Raw genomic sequence first — 21,762 nt, forward strand, 5'->3', positions numbered from 1 at the left:
ATACACAAGTTTTTCATAGAAACAGGGAATGCTATGGCAATAAAGACCTGCAAACAGTCTATCAGCAACAAATATTGTGCATCTAACAATTAAACATATGCATGTAGAGGTCAATACTAAGCTGTTTGCCCTAGGGAATGAAAGCTTAGCCAGAGTGTGCTTGGCGTCTGCATCCCCAGTACAGTAGGCTTCTGTGCCACTGTAAAGTAGGTCACATAAGGCACCGTTTGAGGCTAGTGTGCTGTGCCTCCGTCAAGCAGGGACACAGTGGAGATCCCAGGGGTTGTATTTGCTATGCCACATCCATGTTGTTGGTGTGTGCTGGAAGAGGGTTGATGAGGACCTCTAACAGTAAGTGGGCATCAATAACAGACTGAGGGGAGCCTTATCTGCAGTGTCTGGACAATTTCACTGTCAACATGTTGTTATGATGATTATGAGGGATTGAAGTGTCGTGCCAGTACTGCTCAGAGATGTCCTCCCTCTGTGGGCTACTGCTCTGCAATGTATTAGCTCACTCCGTCTGTTGGACAGCTCATATATGGCTGGTGTACACCTGACAGGGTGTCCTGTTGTGGAGGAGTCATGGGTATATTTGGGAGAGCAAGATCAATGCAAACCTTCCTCATGCTCATAGAATGCAATTGTCAAGGATTATGCAGAGTGGCCTGTATACTCCCCCAGCATGGGTCCTTTGAAGTCTTCCACCCCAGTCTTCACAAATGCAAAGTCTGTTTTTGATAAATACACTTTGTTTGCAGTGACAACCTTGCCTGGGGGTTGGGATGGGATATGGATGTCCAGGGAAAGGTGGGTATGGTCAGATATCAACAATGGTAGTCTACCTCTGGTGTGGAACAGTGAGTGCCCATGTTGCAGATGGTCAGGTGCAATATGTATTCCCCCTTGTGGCTGTGGTGAGTGGTCCTGCCATAGCACATGGACTCACAAATTGTAGTGGCTGTAGGGTAATGTTGTAGAGGCCTGAGTAGTTCCCACACACAATATACCTTTACCTGACGTAAACAACTGGAATGGTGTATGTGAACACCTTCATATCTTGGCACTGTTCCCAGTGAAGCAAAGTGTGTGTCCCGGATGTGGGAGGGGTGGTCTGAACTGGTTGTGTTGTGTGTTACAGGTCCTGTGGTCACGAAGCATGGTATAAAACATAACCTGCCAGTGCTGATGTGCATCTATGACCCTGAAGTAGTTGGCTGCAAATGCATATATATGCTATCCCCCACCTGACAGGTAGTAATAGATGTACATACCTCTGTATAAATAATGATGTCAGCACCCTATAAATACTGCAGGTGCAGAACAGGTGCCCAGTAATTCGGATAGTGCGCTCTGCTAATGCGTCTCCCTCAAGTGTCATAATATAGTTAGGTAGGGGTTTGAATTCTGCAAATGCTCAGTGGGTGAGCGGGGTTGGTGTGTGTGCAATTCTGTGTGAGAGAAAAGTCCCTTTTAGCAACCAGTACAACACACCAGCTGCTGCATATTCCAATCTCTACACAGAGATGATGTCAGCACCCTACAAGTACAGCAGAAGAGGGCAAATCTCCCAGTAGTGCAAATAGCACGCTCTGCTACTGCGTCTCTCACTACTGTCATAGCACAGTTACTTATGGCTTTGAATTCCACACATGCCACGTGTGCTTTTCTCACACAGAATGCCCATGTGTGTGGGTTGTTGTTCACAATAATGCATGACATCGATTAAACCAGTAATGGCAATGGACACAGATGATGTATGTGTGTGCCAAATACACATATGTACCTGTGACCTTCAATAGTTCCCATATCTGACGCCTGCCACATGTGAATACATGGTATTTGCACTGGATAACATTATGACTGTGGTCTTCTGTGTGGGTGCTGCATGTGGTATGTGTATATACAGTGTGAGTTGTATATGGTATCATCCTAGCAGCGAGGGCTACACATCTGGTCTGGAGCATATAGTCTACATGTTGTTGATGAACAGGTGCTGCATGTTTTCACCTGTTGTGAGAGTGGTAACAAGTTGTTCCATAGCAATGCAGTGACTACATGCTAGGAACCTTTCAGCTAGGGTGTTGTAGCTACAGTAATTCATCAGCATTCAGTAATACTTCAGCATTCTTGGTGAGGGTATGATGCCAACCAAGGTCAGGGTCATTCCAGCCTGTGCCACATGCTCAGAGAGCCCTTCTATGTTCCCTACCTCCAGGGAGGTACATCACAGGTCAGCCATAGTGGCATGGATAATGACTGAGTCATACGTGTCCATGCATCTGACTGACCTGTATGCTTGTGTTATGTGGTGGACCATAGTGCCCCACGGGCATATCACTGTGACCTTCACTTCGTCCAGCCTGGTGAGCGGGACCTCACTGTACCGGACAATAAAGGTACCTGACACAACTGTAGCAGGTGTGTTGTCTAGCCGTACAGGCTGTGACTGTTTGGCACACAGGATTTGTGTGCTATGTGTTGCACGTGCTGTGTTCCGGCTTAACACATGCCTGTGTGCCAGCTGCAGAGGTGTCTGCTGCTCAGGCAGGATGCTATTCTGAGGCTCCACGAATGCCCCAGTGTGTTCATGTGTTTGGATTGCTGTCAGTGTAGGTCTACATCAGACTGGTATTGTAGTCACTGTAGTATTTCATGTCACCTGACAGGTTATGCCAGTACTGGGTTCAGAGTGCTTAGTCCCCAGTTTGGCTATGTGGTTGCATCTCATACATGTGTTGTACATCCATGTGTAGGGGAGAGGGTTGACTGTGTACATGTTGCAGCTGTGACATTGCCACATGACTCACATATTCCACAACTGTACCATAGAGGTGACTGACAAGTGACCTTTGCACACGCTACCATAGTATTGTGATTGCCATGGTGATTAACAGCACATAGGGCCAATGGGGAACAAGGTACAGAAGGTGAGTATGTGAGGGTATAGTGCCTGTGATTAGTTAGCACTGGCATATATGACTGCTCACGTGGTCAAATGCCAGGAAAGTCATATGCAATGTGTCACAGGCAACGTACATGTGAACAGGACAAACAGTGACGTTCTGTCAAGTGAGACCTGGACATAGATATAGTAAGCTATGCAGAAGTCACTAGGAGTCCACAGAAGCTCTGTAAATCTGCATTGCAGGTGGGATCAGTGTTCCAGGGTAACTGCAAGCAAACATGCATGCAAACAAAGCTACAGTAAGCAGGGCTGCATGTAGTCCATTGTACAACAAACAAGCTGTACCACTTCCAGTAGGTCACAGTGCAAATATGCAGGCACTATACACATGTACATGGAAATACACAGGTCAGATGGCCAGGGTCCAGTCTCAGCGCACACAAGTGTACAGACCATGTACTGTCAGGATGTACAATAACCGGATGGAAACCCAGGTGCTCATACCTGCAGTAATACACATGTCAAATAACAGACACTGAGCCTTCACTCAGTGGTTCCATACTTAGTAGGATGTATGCTACCTGTCCTGCCACCACAGTATCCCTGACATTTATGGGGACTCTCCCTCCCGTGAAAGTTAGTTTTGTGTGTTGGGGCTGTCTAGCATGGTATGAGATGTGAGCTTGCAGTGCTAGGGTGCTCCTGTGTGTCCTGTACCAGTCGTGTAGTACTGCACACATATCAACATCCTCAACCATCCGCATTGCAGAGTCCAGTGTGGGCAACATGCCACTTGAAGTTTGCATGTCCATCATTGCGTATCAATACTTTCATTACCTTATCCCCTGTGCTACCTATGTATGTGGCCTTCTGTTGACATCCTTACCACCAGTATGCAAACATGTGCAGATGATACACTATGGTATTTACCATGGGTGAAGAAAACAGTACAAGACAATCATACCCTTACTGCATCAGGCATGCTGGGATATACCCACAATTATATCCGCACACAGTACTGTTAACAAGATGATACTATTACTACATGCCTATGTGGTCACCCTGTGCATCAGCAACATGTTAACCTGTACCTGCACTGATGTTACAGATTGCAGGAGGTGGCACAGTTTCATCATATGCACAGGGCGTGAACTTGGTATGCCTGAGTCTGCCACTGATACCACCAATTGACATGTATGTCTATGTGTGTTGGTGAAGGACAGCAGTACAAGGTGGGGCAATGTTGATGCAGTGTGTGCGTGTATGCGGTAACCCTAGGTGTTGTTAATTCGCATGTGTGTATGGATGCACACAGTTCCACCTCATGGCTGCCATATACCGGTGTTTATGGACAGCCACAGACTGTACCTGCCAGGTCATACAGATCAGTGTCTCTGGCCACGGACATGGTACCTGTGCCTTGCAGGTGTGCTACGGACCGTATTCGGTACCAATCCAGACTGGGTACTGTCATCAGAAGCAGGTGTTCATTGACTGGACACAGATCCCTGTTGGGCCTGTCCAGAGCCATGTGCATGTGGTCTCCTGGGGCGGTCTGATGACAGCACAGACCCAGCATTGCTAGGGCTGCTGTTGGCACTATGGGAGTGGCCGCGGCCCTGTTGTCATCCGCGATGACTGCCAGCTGCTGCTGTTGCTGGCATACACCCACGTCGACACCTCGACCGTCCACCATTGCCCTGGCTCATGGACATGTAGTTGTGGAACTGATCTAATATGTCCTCACAATGTCTGTCTATGACATCGGTGAAATTACGGATGGCAGCCGCAATGTCACGCATACTGTCACTCAAGGCTGTGCGACATGCTGTCAGCTCCCTCAGACCCTGTCTGGTGTACCGTTCCATACGTGACTGTGCCTGCATGACAGCCCGAAACATAGCTGAGGTTGTAAGACCTCTGTGGGCACGTCTGACAGGGGCAGTACGCCCACGGATGCTCCCACGAGAACCCCTGGATACCTGTCTGTGTGGTACCATCTCAGGGCCATGCCCATGGCTGCTGTGTGGAGAAGCATGTGCCACAGATACCACATTACCCTGGTCAATTCCCACTGTATCCTGTCCATCACCTAGGGACATTGGTGACAAAGGGTGTATTGGAAGGATGACTGTGCGCATTGATGGGGTTGACAGCTGTGTACTGTCAATTGGCTGACCAATGACAGACCCTGGCACACCTTCCTGTGCCATTACACAGATGTCATCATTATCAGTACCCATGCCACCTGATTCAGGTTCCCTGCTGCATGACACCAGAGCAGCACCAGAACCTGTGGGAAGGAAACAGGAAACACAGTTTACAATGTCTACACAATGTTATCAGTGATGTACACATGCACACATGCACAGGTGCACACATGCACAGGTGTACACATGCACACATGCACACGTGCACAGGTGCACACATGCACACATGCACACATGCACACATGCACAGGTGCACATATGTACACATGCACACAGTTGCACACTTGCACACAGTTGCACACTTGCACACTACTCAGTATGCGAGATATCGACACACAGACACACCTGCATGCATACACTGAGCACTACTAAGTGAGCCTAATATTACTATTACTATCAAGACTATTAAAGGTATTGTTAATACACACTCACCAGCATGGATAGGCTGCATTGCTGTTACACCGGGGGACCTGCAGAAGTGAGGAAATTAATGTCAGTGGGCACAACTGTGCCATTGTTACTGAGTATGATACAGGTCAGTAGTACAACAGTTGCCTTTCACAGGTCAGCTGCTGATATTGAGAATATCACACTTGCACATTAAACACTATGATGACAGCTACAAACCAAGGACACACCTCACACATGCATTAACTACCAGTGTACACAACAGTCAACTGTACATATGGCATATTACCTGCACGCTCGTAGTCTTGGTGCTGTGTGGCTCCAGCCTCCATCATAATGCAGGTCTGCTGCTATTGTTGTTGTTGGCGGGCTGGAGCCACAACACTTATGAGTAGTCCCTCTAGTCTGGTGAGTGGGGGATGTGTAGCCACCCCACCACCTGTGGCAACCTGTTGCCTGTGGATATCCGACGCATGCTGACGGACATTTCTGATTAAATCACTGCAGTGATGTCGTACCTGCTCATATGTCCTATTATGCGTGCCTATGTCATTTACCCGACGGACCAGGTCTTGCCACAGTGCAGCCCTCTCCTGCTGATTCTGGCTGGTGCGGGAAAAGAGTATTGCATAATCCAGCACCAGGCTCTGGTGTATTTCCTCATCCTCAGCTGCAGAGTATGCTGGATTGCGCTGGTGAGCCATGGTCCTGAAAAAGGAAATAACATGATATCAGCAAAATATGTCAGCAGAATTTGGCACACATACTACACATGCTACTCGACTGTTGTGATACAACATATCTCACATATATTGCATCTGTCTGTCTATTGGTGGATACACATGTAAATGGCCAGGTATCAGTGCTCAGCCAACAACTGTGCAACAGTACCTGGCACACTCCATATGACATACTACCAAACCCCAGCAGTCAGAACACTGATTCAGGTCCAAAGCACATCCTCACTCTGGGGGGTTGTATCAAGGTACTGTATGGGGTACATCATCAACTACTGTGATCTGACCACAAACTAATTGCCCTGGATATACATATCCCACCTCCACCACCAGCACAAACGACTACAGTGAATAACATTTCAAATGCAAACTTTACACTTCGTAACACTGAGATGGTATCCTTTAAGCCCACTGGGTCAGTGGAAGACACAACCCACAATGCTGACTCCTTCACAAATGATTTCTACGGACATCTCCGAGAATGCATGGATCATGCAATCCCATATAAGACCAAGTTACTCTCCACAAAGGGAAAGCATCCTGTCTGGTGGACCCCAGCCATAGACAGATTGTATAACAAAAGATGGAAGCTACTACAAGACAGAGCATAATTCCATAAAGGGAAGGCAAGTCTGATCAGCACTAGTAAATAGCTATTTTCTCTCATACAAACATCCATGGGCAACTTTAAGAGGGAAATCACCGGGGACACTACAGATAACCACAAGGCCTTCTTCAGTTATGTTAGAAACCTGGTCAGAAACTCTCCAATATGCTCATAGTTAGTACACAACAACAAATAATTCACTGAACCCACAGATATTGGCAACATTGTGGCAGACAGGTTCAGTGCAAGTTTCCCCCCTCCCTCTCCCCCAAACTAAGACATACTTATCCCAGCTGAATGTAACCTCCCTGTCATCACAGATGTCCAGGTGAGAGCCGCCCTCAGAAAAGCAGAAAACACAGCATCAATGGGACCTGATGGTATCCCCGGTTGCATGCTACATGAACTCCAAGAGGAGCTAAACACACACATATAAAAGTGCTATTTAACACAAGCCTGACTACAGGATATGTACCTGTACACTGGCGTACAGCAGCAGTGGTTCCACTCCACGAAGGAGGCACCTCTACATACCAATACAATACAACACATTACAATACAATACAATACAATACAATATGCTATTGCCCCTGGGACTACAGCAGCACACTGTTCTGCTACCCTGACCATTGTGACACATGTGATGTGATGGTACCTGCTCCTGTCAAACAGTTACACAGGGTGACTCATATGCCATATTACCTATCTGACTAACATTCAGCAGGGGTATGTGTGACATGTACTCATGGGGAGTCTTGCTTCTTAACGCTGTGTGGTTTATTGCAGGGTATGTCTTCTCTGTGGGTAGGAACCTGTACCTCTGACATGTGCTCTCTACTGCAGTGTCAAGGACGACACACAGCAGTCATTTAGGTTGTGGATGGTGTGAGGTGTTACTATGGTTGTTGGACATCTGTCATGGGTGTGACTTAAGTATGTAAATCCAGGAGTGGTAACCTCTATGTGGGTAGTATGTGTGTACTCTGTGGTGTTGTCAGTCACTGTGCATTGGTAATGTGTTTGAGTGCATTGTCACAGTGTTGTACATGTCACTGTGTCCTTCTCCATATCTGTAGCTGTCATGTGAGGTGCATACCGTGGCAGCCATTGTGTGGTGTGGAGGGGTACACTGACCTACATGTCCATAGTTGACACACCATGTCTGCTGACACATAGCATGTGCAGGTATTCCAGGAATATTGTGCCACTGTGACTATCATTGGGGGGACTATTGTACACATTTATGACCCTGTTCACCCCTGACACATGCAGTGGTGGGCAGCCAATCACATATCTAGTGGTTACGGGTGTAGATGATTTGAAATGGGGTATGGTACTCCAGTTCCGGCACTGGTGTTCACTCCATACCTTTGTCACCAGGCACCTGTTGCAATACATCTGTACACATGTGCCTCACTCAGAATATATATACATCTCTCTCTCTCTCTCTATATATATATATATATATATATATATATATATATACACACACACATATATATATATATATATATATATATATATATATATATATATATATATATGTACATATATATATATATCTATATGTATATATGTATATATATATATATATATATATATATATATATATATATATATATATATGTATATATATATATATATATATATATATATATATATATGTATATATATATATATATATATATATGTATATATATATATATATATATATGTCTGTATACATATACACATATATATCGATGTACATATATTGCTATAGATATGGAGAGAGGGGGAGTGTGACAGAGAGGGGGTGAGAGTGACAGAGGGGGTGGGACAGGGAGAGTGTGAGATCGTCATATACAGTCATATCTGTAGATAGTCAGATCTGTCTGTCTATGTATATGAATCTACATATATCTATATCTGTATGTGTGTATTACATATATATGTTTCTACATATTCTATCTATCTACATCTGTCTATGTATTCCTACATCCCTCTCTATGTATGTATACATATATGCATATTATATATATATATATATCTATATATATATATATATATATATATATATATATACATACATACATATATTGACATACATACATATCCATATGATAGATAGGTATATCAACATGTTTGTTTACAAAACTGTATACACACACTAACATACTGCTAAATATACATAACTGTGAAACCTACTTTGTACATTGCACTACAACCTACATTCAACCTACATTGATATGTGCACATAGATGCCCTCACATACATATGTATGTGCAGCCTTCACTGATAGTTGCTGTATGTCCCCTGCCCTATGCACATCTTCATATACATATGGATACAGACCAATGACACATATGGAGGGTTCACAGTATGTAGACTTTTAAAGTGTTTCTTTACATTACCTGTGTTTGTCACAGCTGCTTGCATTGCTGTTTGGTTTGGTGTCCTGCTGTTGCTCCAGTTGGCAGATGTCAGCTTTTGAGTGGGTTTTGATGAGTGCTTTTGTTTGTGTATGTTTTTTTTTTCTCTCTCTCCCTACCTCCAGAGGGTGCAATGAAAGTATTGCATGTGTGGACTGGGAGTACAGCATGCTTTTGTAGGTATCTGCATATGTCTATGTGATGGCCTCTGCACCAATTGTTAGCCAGCATTTGCTAATTGCATGCAGCCAGTTGTGTACTGATTGCAGTTCTCACTGTGATTCCAGGACAGTGCTATAAAAAGGTATGAGAGATAGGCGTAGCCCTTTCAGAGTTTAAGGGCAGGGACCATGCTGGTATGCTGTGGACACTGTTCTGTGAGTGTAAAGGTTAGTATCTCTCTCATATTTCTGGCTGTGTTGTAAATTAACATTTCTCCATTCATTTCTCCAGTTTCCTGTACTAAGTGTGTATGTACACTAACACCTAAGACTACTACTACTGTTAATGTGGGTGTGTGTGCTTTCCTGTGGGACATGTGGTGTAACTGGTATATAGCAGTGACTCTTGCACTTTATTGCTATGGCTTCAATATTTGCCCTTATCATTCACTACTTGTATGCCTGCTAGGTGTCTTGACTGTAGTGTGTTGCTGTGGCTTTCCTATTTTCCATGTACATTCACACCTTGGAATGCTTACTATATCTGCTAGGATGTTACTGCATGCAGTGTGGTCTGGCCATGGTGTGGGCCTTGACATCTATTAGGGTATTTGAGTATGCTGCTGAGCAGGCCCCAGAGACTCTCAGGTGCATCTTTTATCTGCCTCATGGAATGGTACATATCAGTGGGGTACACCCATTAAATTGCCTGGTATTCTGCAGTTGTGACTGTGGGTTAGCATGAGCATATGTATTACTACACTATTTCCGACGTGCAAGTGGTGCATACTTTCAGTACTTCATAGTTACCATTGCATGTGTTGTAACACCTTTCTGCCTACTGTTTGTACATTTCACAGGGAGTCACTGTTGCTATGTCTAGGCTCTTTATTCAAATATGGCAGTGTCAGGCCTCTCAAGTGTACAGATATTTGCAGGATGTCCACATTTTTGCCTCATATTTTGGTCCATATCTCATAAACAGCTTTCTCTGGCAAATCACTCTGGGCTCAAGTCAGACTATAGTGATAAACATTTCAGTTTCAGACTTCATACCCTTCCAAACATCCAACATAATGCAAAACCTGTTACTCTCTCAACTGTCTAAGTTTGTTGGAGCAATATTTGCAATGTGTCCCTGTTTTTGGGCCTTTGCTCCACATTTTTTATTACTTAGTCCGGATGTGTTGCTGTAAGAGGTTGTGGGGTATGGGCAGTAATTATCCTGCTGTGAGTATGTGTGTGGCTTGCAAGGTGCTACAGTGACATTATTAACTACTAGCTACCAACTAGCATGGCTGTTTCTGTTCACACACTACTATTATAGAAATCCACTACATTTGACAGTAAATATACATGACATGCTTTGTGTACTACACATCCTATATTCCCTTTACATTCATTCCTACTATTACATGATATATTTATTGTAGCACAATGTTCTTATATAACAGTCATGGCTTAGTGGTAAGTCATGCAGACTACTGTTGCTAAGGTCCTGGGTTCGGGACTGACAGTGGGATTTTATTTTGCTTTTCAGCAGACTACAGGCCTTGTCATTCAGAGTGACTAAGGCACTTTTAAGCAGTTGTAACCGGGTTAGTGCTGGTTTGCGCAGAGCTCACGCATGTGCACTGGTGCTTAGCTCCGTGCACACCAGCTTACAACTGCTTAAAAGTGCTTACTCTTGCGCACACCCGCGCTAATTTCTTTGAAAGAAATGAAAATGGGGAGACAGGAAAGTGGTGAAAAAGGGGTCACAAAGAGGGCAAGACAGTAGGGAAACAAGCTCGGGTTTTGCAGGAGGGATGTAGGTAAGGCCCATAGCTGCCCATTTCTTCATCAGCAACAGCTGTGCATATGTTTGTAATTTGGTGTGACATTTGAAACCTTCCACCCCTGAGAGAGGTGTAAGGACAACAATAATAGTTGTACAGCCAATTGTAATTGACAGTTTCCATGTCCAGCAGACGTGTGTGAAATGGGCAGCTATGTATGGGGCATAATTTTTTTGTGGGTACAGAGTGCCCTTTTTTTTTTTTTTTTTCTTAGGTGAGAGTGGTATGTCAGGTACAGGAAGTTGGTATAGCTGGGGAGGTAGGTTGGGTAGGTTAACTGACAAGACAAACAAGATGCAAACAGGGGTGGTGTATGACACATGTGGGGGGGTTACACAATTGACGGGGATGGATGTTTGGATACCTAGAGCCCATGAGCCCACAGATGGCAACAGTGGAACTGATATCCCCACCCATGGGCAGTTGCCACTGTGCCTTCACTGCCCAGGACGGGGCTGTGCTGGGGCTGTGTAGGCCGGGCAGCAGGCACGCCCGTTAGTTGTGCCACCCATGCCTCAAGCTGGCGTAGGGGCCCAAGAACAGCTTCCCGGATCTCCGTACGCACCACAGTCCGGACATTACGGAGGGTGAGTGGATGTTCTCCTCCAGCCACACTTGCAGAGGGGGGACGAGCCCCATCCCCTGCAGCACTTCCACCCGCAGGTGGCACAGGGCCACCAGAGGATGGTCCGGCCTGGGCACTACTGCCAGGTGCACTCGCCAGCTGAGGAGGGAGAGGTGGGTCCGCTGGAACCCGCCTTCCCTGTCGTCCTATGTTTTGCATTATGTCATGACAGTTTGGGTTAGTAACATACAATACCATTCACAATTAGTTGTAACAGCATGCATTAGTATTCCCATTAACCAAACACCCAGATATTGAAACCATTGAACAGCAAGCATAACACATGCATATTTTGAACAGCAATACGCAGTCCAACAACATGCAGGGTTGATTGATGGCAACAGACCATCAGGTTTGGATGTATGAACAGGGCAGATACATCAACGTACATGCAAATATGTATGAACCAACAGGGCAAATGTCCAGGGGTGTTAATTGTGATTGCACATACCAATTTCACGTGGAATGGATTATATGTGGTTATAGGGTAGGGTGAAGAAAATTTAATTAACAACTTCAAATACCAATACATATGCTGTACATTTCTAATAGCTGCAGATATATACACACTACAGTTCTACCTACAGTTTCCTTTGTGATAACTACTTCAAGTTGGTGATAGGAATGTTACTGCTACATCAATATACATTTTCATTTTTATTCATACACATTCATATCTGGCTCTGTTCAGCTACATCATCCTGCTACATTTCCTTTATATAGCTATAGACAACTGTGGATGTTTGGTATTTCAGACAACCATACTATCTGCATATTGCAGACTGAGAGCAACATATCCAGATTTTGGGATACACATTCCAGCTGCTGTACCATTTTCAGCACATGTTACTGTTTGGTTCTGCCTGTCACATTCATTTCAATCTGTACTGACTGCAGTATACTTTATTCAGGAGTTAGAACTACTTTATTGGTGGATTCACAACTCTTTCTCACACTCTCTCACTTGTTTTATTTTTACAATTCAGTATGGTACTTAATTCTAGGCTTTATTGACATGTTTTACCTGTAGTTCTAACAATCCTTTCCAACAGTCTCACTTCTGTCATGTTTCTGTATTTCAACAGGGATATATTTCACACATGTGTTTTACACAGCTTCTGCAGCTGTACTTTTCAGCCTGCTGCAGGTTATGTACTATTATATTACAGGTGGGACATCTTTATTTCAGACTTGTTTCATTTTTATGTTTGGATTACAGGCTGCATCACACTTTTGTAATCAAGCAATACTTGCAAACCCTCTTACACTGTTACTTGCACATTTTATTAATTAGTGACTACACTGCACTCTTTTGCTGTCATACTTATATATTTATTTACAGTTACAGGGAGAGAATTACTGACCTGCCTGTTGGCGCAACCATGCCAGCCTATCGCCATAGGCTCTACGGTTCGCAGAACGGACACCTGCAGCTGTAATATAAATAAAGTAATACTGGAATACACATCTCCATAATATCAGCTAGGTTAATTTCTTACATAAATAATTACATGTAACTTACTCAGTAGTGGGGCGTTGGGCATTTGCCAGGCCTCCTGGATCCAACGGTTCAGTTTGTCCTGCTTCCGTCTCTTCAGGTCCGCATGGTGGTGATGGACCTGCTCACCATTCCTTGGTATCCCTGTGGCACTGGTGAGATCATGAGCCAACCGGTCCCATGCCTCAGCCCTATATGCTCCCCACAGGACCTGGCCCTGCATGAGTTGGGCCTCATGATTGTGGACAAGGAGCCAAACCATATATTTGGACTCCTCAATGCCCCACCTCTGTGCTCGAAAGCAACTACCCTCACCTACACCTGACATTCTGGCTGCAAGTCGGTTCTACAATTGGTTATGCTGTGTATTCCCGCCTATGGGGCTTATATATGTCGTTTTTCCCGCACTTATCTGTGATTGGCCATTTTGGAATTGTATCAGCTTCACAAAACCTGCTTTGTCATGCTCCTCATTCTATTCATTCCTATATATATGCTATTACTGCATTTCTAAGTGCAACTGTCATGGCTTAGTGGTTCAGTACCTTGACTATGGTGCATGGTATCCTGGGTTCGAACCTGGCCACTGCTTTTTATATTTTATGACTGTCTACACAGGCTAGGAGGTGTGTCTGTGTAAAGGCAGTTTTGTTACAGCTTGCTCAACGTTGGCCGTTGGTTAGCTTGTTGGCACGGCGCGCAGCTCCGCGCAAACGGGGTACGCTGGTTTACGCGTCATTTGGCTGTCAGCACAGATATTACACTCAGCTCAGCTATGGGCACACAGTTTCAGCATGTTAAACCACTGCTCACCTACTGGCACTCATTTTACACCTGTTAAACCACTGCTCACCTACGGGCAGATGTACTCAACTTGTTAGACTGTAGCTCAGCTATAGGCACATCTGACATTTTTTTTTTATTATCTCACATTTCTTCAAAATATATGGCCCATTTCATTACATTTTACATGAAATATAATTTTATATGTGTACATATATGTCAGGGACTTGTTTCATGCTTATTTCACTAAAAATAAAAATTGATGTTAGGGGGGCTCGAACCATGACTGCCTGCTCTTCAGCCGACGTCTCTACTGCTATGCTATTGCTTCTTGGCTTACTTTGCATATTTAGTTCTTATATGCTTTTCCACTGACTGCTGACTGTAGCTAAGCTACGGGCAAGCCCACGCAAACGAGCGCACTCATGGGCAAACATCTTTACAATTTAAAAAAAAATTATAAGATGTTCATTTGTACATTTTATGTTCGTAGTCTGTGGGGGCATGTGTTGTGTTGTGTTTATTCACATTTACACAGGCTCTGTCGTGGGGGTTTACTTTCGGGACTTTTACTCTTCTGGGGGCGTGTCCATTTGCAGGGCTCGGCCTACAGACACGCCCCTACTGTCTTCCACGGACTGTGTTAGCCTTAGGTGTGATTCAGCATGCCCTCATGCATATGCATAACATGCTGACATCACACCGTTTAACTGCAGCCTCCGTGTAAGCCTTGTAACTCTTACATGGAGGCTTCGTGAATCATGCCCATAGTATTATTGACTAGGCAACTATGAACATTTTTACTCTTAGGTATAAAACTTTTTAAAATAATAGGTGGAAATCTAGTATGCCTCAAACTATTAATTTAATTGAAAATAGACAGTAATACATTAATAGGGTAACCCCTTTCTACTAAAAAAGTGGTGAATAAATGACACTCTTGTACAAAATCTGAATCATCAGAAATGATTCTGGATAATCTGATGTATTGTCCCCTAGCCATATTTCTCTTTATAAACATAGGGTGCATACTAGAGTAATGTAACTAATTGATCCTGAAAGTACTTTTCCTGTAAATGGAAGACATCCATGACAAATAGTTAGTATTAATAGATACTTGTACATCCAAAAAGTTAACAGAATTGCCGCAGGCTGAAACTTTGAACTTAAGGAATGAAATGCTGTCATACAAATTATTAAAAACGTTCAAGAGATCTAACTTACTACCCTTCCAGACAAAAAACAAATCATCAGTATACCCCCCTAAATAAAAACACTTGACTGAAGCCAGGCAAAGAAGTCAATGTGTTAATTTCCCACCATGCCAACACCAAATTAACAAATGCTGGGGCTAATTTGGCTCCCATGGCAACTCCTTTGGTCTGATGAAAAATCTTATCAGTGAAATAAAAGTAATTATTCATGAGTACTAATTATGTTAATGTACAAATAGAATCAATTTTGTTCTGTGAAAAGTTAGTATGTCCAGTGAGGTATGATTTTAAATAAGTAATACCAATAGCGTGAGTTATATTAGAGTATAAAGTGTATATCTAGTGTGACTAGGATAATATCTGACCCTGGTGGCGGATTTAAGTGTAAGAGGTTTAAAATAATCCCATGAGTCCCTTAGAAAAAATGGAGATTTCTGTACAATAGGATTTAATAAAATGTCTATATTCTGCTATACCCTCAGTTTTAGCTCTTTTATTGGATACTATATGTCTAAATGGAGGGTTAATAGTATCCTTGTGGATTTTAGGAATCCCAAAGAACTTGCCTAGATGAGGATTAGAAACTGTGAGGAAAGAAACTTTTGTATCTGAAATTAGATTATTTCTATACAACTCATTTATAGTTTTGTCAATAGATTTAAAAGCTTTATTAACATCAGACATAGAGGCTTAGGTGTAAAATTCATTGTTAATGAGGTCCTTTGATAAGGAATTAGTGTATCTATCCTGCTCCATTAAAACAATACCTGAGCCTTTGTCTGCTCTCATAATTCTCAGAGACTTATCTTTAATGAGAGCTTTTAAAGTAACCTGTTGTTGAATAGAAAGATTAAAGAAAACTGTTGAAAGTGTTACTTCTATGCATGTTAATGATTCTGACTGTTCTGGTACTGATGACACAAAAACACTACCTACATTACCTATCAAAAAAAGTTTATTTAACCCACCTTTATGTAATACTTTACACATCTTCTCTAAACTGTGTGAAAAAGACTTAAGGTTGTTACTCTCAAACAAAAGTAAAAGTAAGGGGTTTAATCTTTCTATTCAACAATAGGTTACTTTAAAAGCTCTCATTAAAGATAAGCCTCTGAGAATTATGAGAGCAGAAAAAGGCTCAGGTATTCAAAATGTAAAAAACAGATTCACGTAGAGCAAATGCTCCCAGTAAACAGCTATGAATAACAATAATAGTGAAAAAAATCACTAGGAGCAAAGCAGAGGAAGGCTTGAGCAATTCTATCCAAAGTTGCATAAACTCTGAGAATGTTAAAACGATTCAGCCACAGTCCACAGACTCTGATTAAAAAATATATTTATTCCGTGCACATACAGCAGTTGGTTAGCGCTTTCGCTTATAGCTTCATCAGACCAACTATAACTCTAACAAAGATCTTTATATACAATTAATGGCGGGAAACAGACATAAACATTTAAAGGCATATTCCTATAACTGACGAAAATGTCAAAGCTCATTAAAAATATACACATTTTATAAGAACTGCGAATCAACTCGTGATTCAAACCTCCATTTCATAAAACAGTTCATATAATATCTCATGACATAATATATAAAAACATAAAAGCTATAAAAACTTTGATCACAATAGGAGGCACCAGTAGCCCATGAAAAATCACTCTTCCATAAGGTGAAATAATTCCAGACCTAACAACTATAAAACAACACATATAAGCATACACATATAAGCAGTAATCAACATGGAGCCATGGATAGACACTAAATCTCTTGTAGTTAATTAACATAACATTGCACCAACTGGCATAATATCTGTCCTATAAGGAACAGCTGGATCTACACCTCTGTAGAAATAAAAAATAAAAACATATGTCCTCCATCTAGAACTCTTTATATATAGAGAGGTGAATTTCTAGTAGGAACAACCTGACTCTGATCACTAAACCTTTAACATAAGGAGATAGAGGTACATGGTGTTTAGATATTTAAAAACATATAAAAAATATATGTATGTAAACACCAACAAAGCAGTAGTGACAACATAGGGGACTGTAATCATACCTTCAGTCTCCTCATTTTTAGAAACGGTCTAAAAACATATGTCCTCCATCTAGAACTCTTTATATATAGAGAGGTGAATTTCTAGTAGGAACAACCTGACTCTGATCACTAAACCTTTAACATAAGGAGATAGAGGTACATGGTGTTTAGATATTTAAAAACATATAAAAAATATATGTATGTAAACACCAACAAAGCAGTAGTGACAACATAGGGGACTGTAATCATACCTTCAGTCTCCTCATTTTTAGAAACGGTCTAATCGGTACCTTGCCATTCAAACCCGGTGGGACATCAGCCCTAAATTTAATGATCCAACTACTCTCTTTGGACTCTGTTAAATTGCAGACATCACCACCTCTCTGCGTCTCATATAGCTTTTCTAATATCCTAAACTTGAAGGTATGTGTTGAATCAGTGTCGGCAACATGCTTGGCCAGTGCATTTCGTAAACACCCTTTCCTGATGTGATAAACGTGTTCCCGCATTCTATCCCTAAGACATCTATTGGTTTTCCCAATGTAGAACGCGGGACACGTAATGCAGGTGGCCAGATACACCACGTTGGTAGACATACAATCACCTCCAGTTCTCATTCTAAAGTCACCATAACCCTTGGGGTGGACAAAAACTGCATTAGGCTCAATGTAAGAACAAAAGTTACAGTGACCACAAGGAGATGTGTGCTGGTTGTCATTCAGACCTACATTCCTAGAGGGCTTGGGATAGCATAGCATCTTTCTTAGGCTCTTCTTGTTTCTATATATGAACTTAGGCCTCTCACCAACTATCCGTTTCACCTCAGAGTCAACAGATAGAACATGCCAATGCGTGCTAATAATATCCTTGATGGACCCTATATCTTTTGTGTAGAGGATCGAACATGGAACACTGTTCAAAGTGTCCTTCTCAATAGCGTTGTTACCATCTACATCACTCCCAGACCTGTCTGAAAAATATGGTGCCGCTTTACCATCTCTCAGACCTTTCACACCAGTAAACCCCAATGTCAAATCACCTTCTGTATACTCACGTTGTTTGAGTCTAACAGAAAGGTCCTCAACCTCATGCATAAACTTGGAGTTGCTCGGGGTATATCTAGAGGCTCTCATAGCCTGACCTCGCACTATATTCTTATAGACGAAGCCAGGGTGCATGCTGGTTCGATGGAGTAGTGAGTTCCTATAACAGGATTTTCTATACAGACCTGTATTGATGATGCCTCCTTCTAATTTTTCCACATACACATCTAAAAATGGAATCCTACTCATAGAAGACTCCATAGTAAATATCAAAAAATTCGTAGTCTCATTCAACTCCCTAACAAATCTACCTAACTGCAAAATAGATCCCTTCCAAAGGAAAAACAAATCATCTACGAACCGCCGATAGAAGCAGACATATCTGCTATATAATCCATTTGGAAACAATTCCCTGACCTCCCATTCGGCTATAACTAGGTTGGCGTAGCTATTGGCACAGGAAGTGCCCATAGCTACGCCATCCCTCTGGAGAAACAATCTATCAGTGAAACCAAAAACATTAGATTCCAACACCACCTCCAGGAGCGTCATGTATAAATCAATATCACTTGACGTGTAATCAGACACCCTCCTCAAATGGTTAGCCACCATCTCCATCCCCACTCCGTTTGGTATCATTGTAAATAGTGACTGGATGTCCATTGTCACTAGTACATAATCAACCTCTGTAATGTTAGAACCTAAAAAGCCATACAAATCTAGAAGAAACTGTTTGGTGTCTCGTAAGATATATTGATTCTGATCTACTATAGGTCTGAGTTTGCTCTCCAAATAAATCGAAAGCGGCTCCGTAGACCAACCCCTCCCTGCCACAATCGGTCTCAACGGTGGGTGTATGGGGTTCTTATGGATCTTTGGGAGCCCCTGAATGACTGGAATCAGTGGATGGACAACTTGTAAGAAGTCAAATAATTTATAATCAATGACTTCTTTTTGAAACAGGTCTAGTAACAAGGACTGTATACCTTCACTGATTTCACATACATACTCAATTGTAACCGGAGTATAGAACTTTGCATCATTCAGCATTTCTAACATATCAGTATTGTACCTATTAATGTCATAGACCACCATACCACCTCCTTTGTCTGCAGGTCTGACAATGATGCTGGAGTTGTTACACAAATCGCGTAATGCTTTCCTCTGGTCAAAATTCAGGTTGTATATTTTCCTATTAATCTTAACTCCACCAGTTTCATAGTACATTCTATACATATCATCCTCAACTAACTTGCTGTAAGCCGCTAATAATGGCTGAATGGGAGGAGTATATGTGCTTGGTCTCCTGAAAGATCGCTCATAGCCGACACCTTTAAACTCTAATCTCAGGGACAAATTACGTACAAATAGTTTAAAATCTCTCAAAGTATCCTCCAAGGTACTATAGCTCGTAGGTATGAAAGATAAACCTCTCCTAAGAACCTCTAACTCATGAGGTGTTAAGTCAACTGAAGACAAATTAAACACTAACTCTTGTTCCTCTGTCCCCACATTTTCTTGATATTCATTGTCTGAGGGCGGTCCGGGGAGAACTTCCTCTTCTGCCGCCCTCTGCTCATTGAGCGTCTCCTCCCCTCTCTCGGTGGGGTCCTTATTGGAAAAGGGTGTTTAAAATTAGACATCATGTCAACAGAGGCATCTGTGGTACCAGTAAAGTGATTAGCTGTAATCTCTATACCGACTGGAACTAACGTTTTCTTTCTAACCTAATAGGTTACTATACTACTAGGTAACCTAGGTTACTTTAAAAGCTCTCATTAAAGATAAGCCTCTGAGAATTATGAGAGCAGACAAAGGCTCAGGTATTGTTTTAATAGAGCAGGACAGATACACTAATTCCTTATTAAAGGACCTCACTAACAATGAATTTTACACTCAAGCCTCTGTCTGATGTTAATAAAGCTTTTAAATCTATTGACAAAACTATAAATGAGTTATATAGAAATAATTTAATTTCAGATACAGAAGTTTCTTTCCTCACAGTTTCTAATCCTCATCTAGGCAAGTTCTTTGGGATTTCTAAAATCCACAAGGATACTATTAACCCTCCATTTAGACATATAGTATCCAATAAAAGAGCTAAAACTGAGGGTATAGCAGAATATACAGACATTTTATTAAATCCTATTGTACAGAAATCTCCATTTTTTCTAAGGGACTCATGGGATTTGTTAAAACTCTTACACTTAAATCCACAACCGGGGTCAAACATTACCCTAGTCACACTAGATATAGAGTCTTTATACTCTAATATACATCATGATATTGGTATTACTTATTTAAAATGATACCTCACTGGACATTCTATTTGTACATTAACATCATTAACGTCATTAGTACTCACGGATAACTACTTTTATTTCACTGATAAGATTTGGTGTTGGCATGGTGGGAAATTAACACATTGACTTCTTTGCCTGGCTTCAGTCAAGTGATTTATATAGGAGGTATATTGATGATTTGTTTTTTTGTCTGGAAGGGTAGTAAGTCAGATCTCTTGAACTTTTTTAATAATTTGTATGTCAGCATTTTGTTCCTTAAGTTCAAAGTTTCAGCCTGCAGCAATTCTGTTAACTTTTTGGATGTACAAGTATCTATTAATACTAACTATTTGTCATGGATGTCTTCCATTTACAGGAAAAGTACTTTCAGGAACAATTATTTACATTACTCCAGTATGCACCCTATGTTTATAAAGAGAAATATTGCTAGGGGGCAATACATCAGATTATCCAGAATCATTTCTGATGATTCAGATTTTGTACAAGAGTGTCATTTATTCACCACTTTTTTAGTAGAAAGGGGTTACCCTATTAATGTATTACTGTCTATTTTCAATTAAATTAATAGTTTGAGACATACTACATTTCCACCTATTATTTTAAAAAGTTTTATACCTAAGAGTAAAAATGTTCATAGTTGCCTAGTCAATAATACTATGCCTTTTTCTAATCTTCCACCTCTTGATGTTAATGTACACACTAAGATACTCTCTAATGAGAATGCTGACAGATTTACGTCATTTCCCATTCCTATTTGTAGAGATGCTTCTGCTATCAAAAATATGTTTTTTAACAATTGGGACATTCTGACCTCTAGCCAGGAAATTAACCTAAAATTATGTGCTTGTCCTGTTTTTACACATAAGAAGTTTTAAGTCTCTGCGTTTACTTTTTGAGAACAGAGAACACACCTTTTTTACTGTCTCCCATTATACAATCTAGGATAGGCATGTTTTCCTGTGGGAAATGTATTGCTTG

Source organism: Protopterus annectens, chromosome 8.part0 (genome assembly GCF_019279795.1).
Source record: "Protopterus annectens isolate FY-2018-M chromosome 8.part0, PAN1.0, whole genome shotgun sequence".
In the NCBI taxonomy this organism is placed as follows: Eukaryota; Metazoa; Chordata; order Ceratodontiformes; family Protopteridae; genus Protopterus; species Protopterus annectens.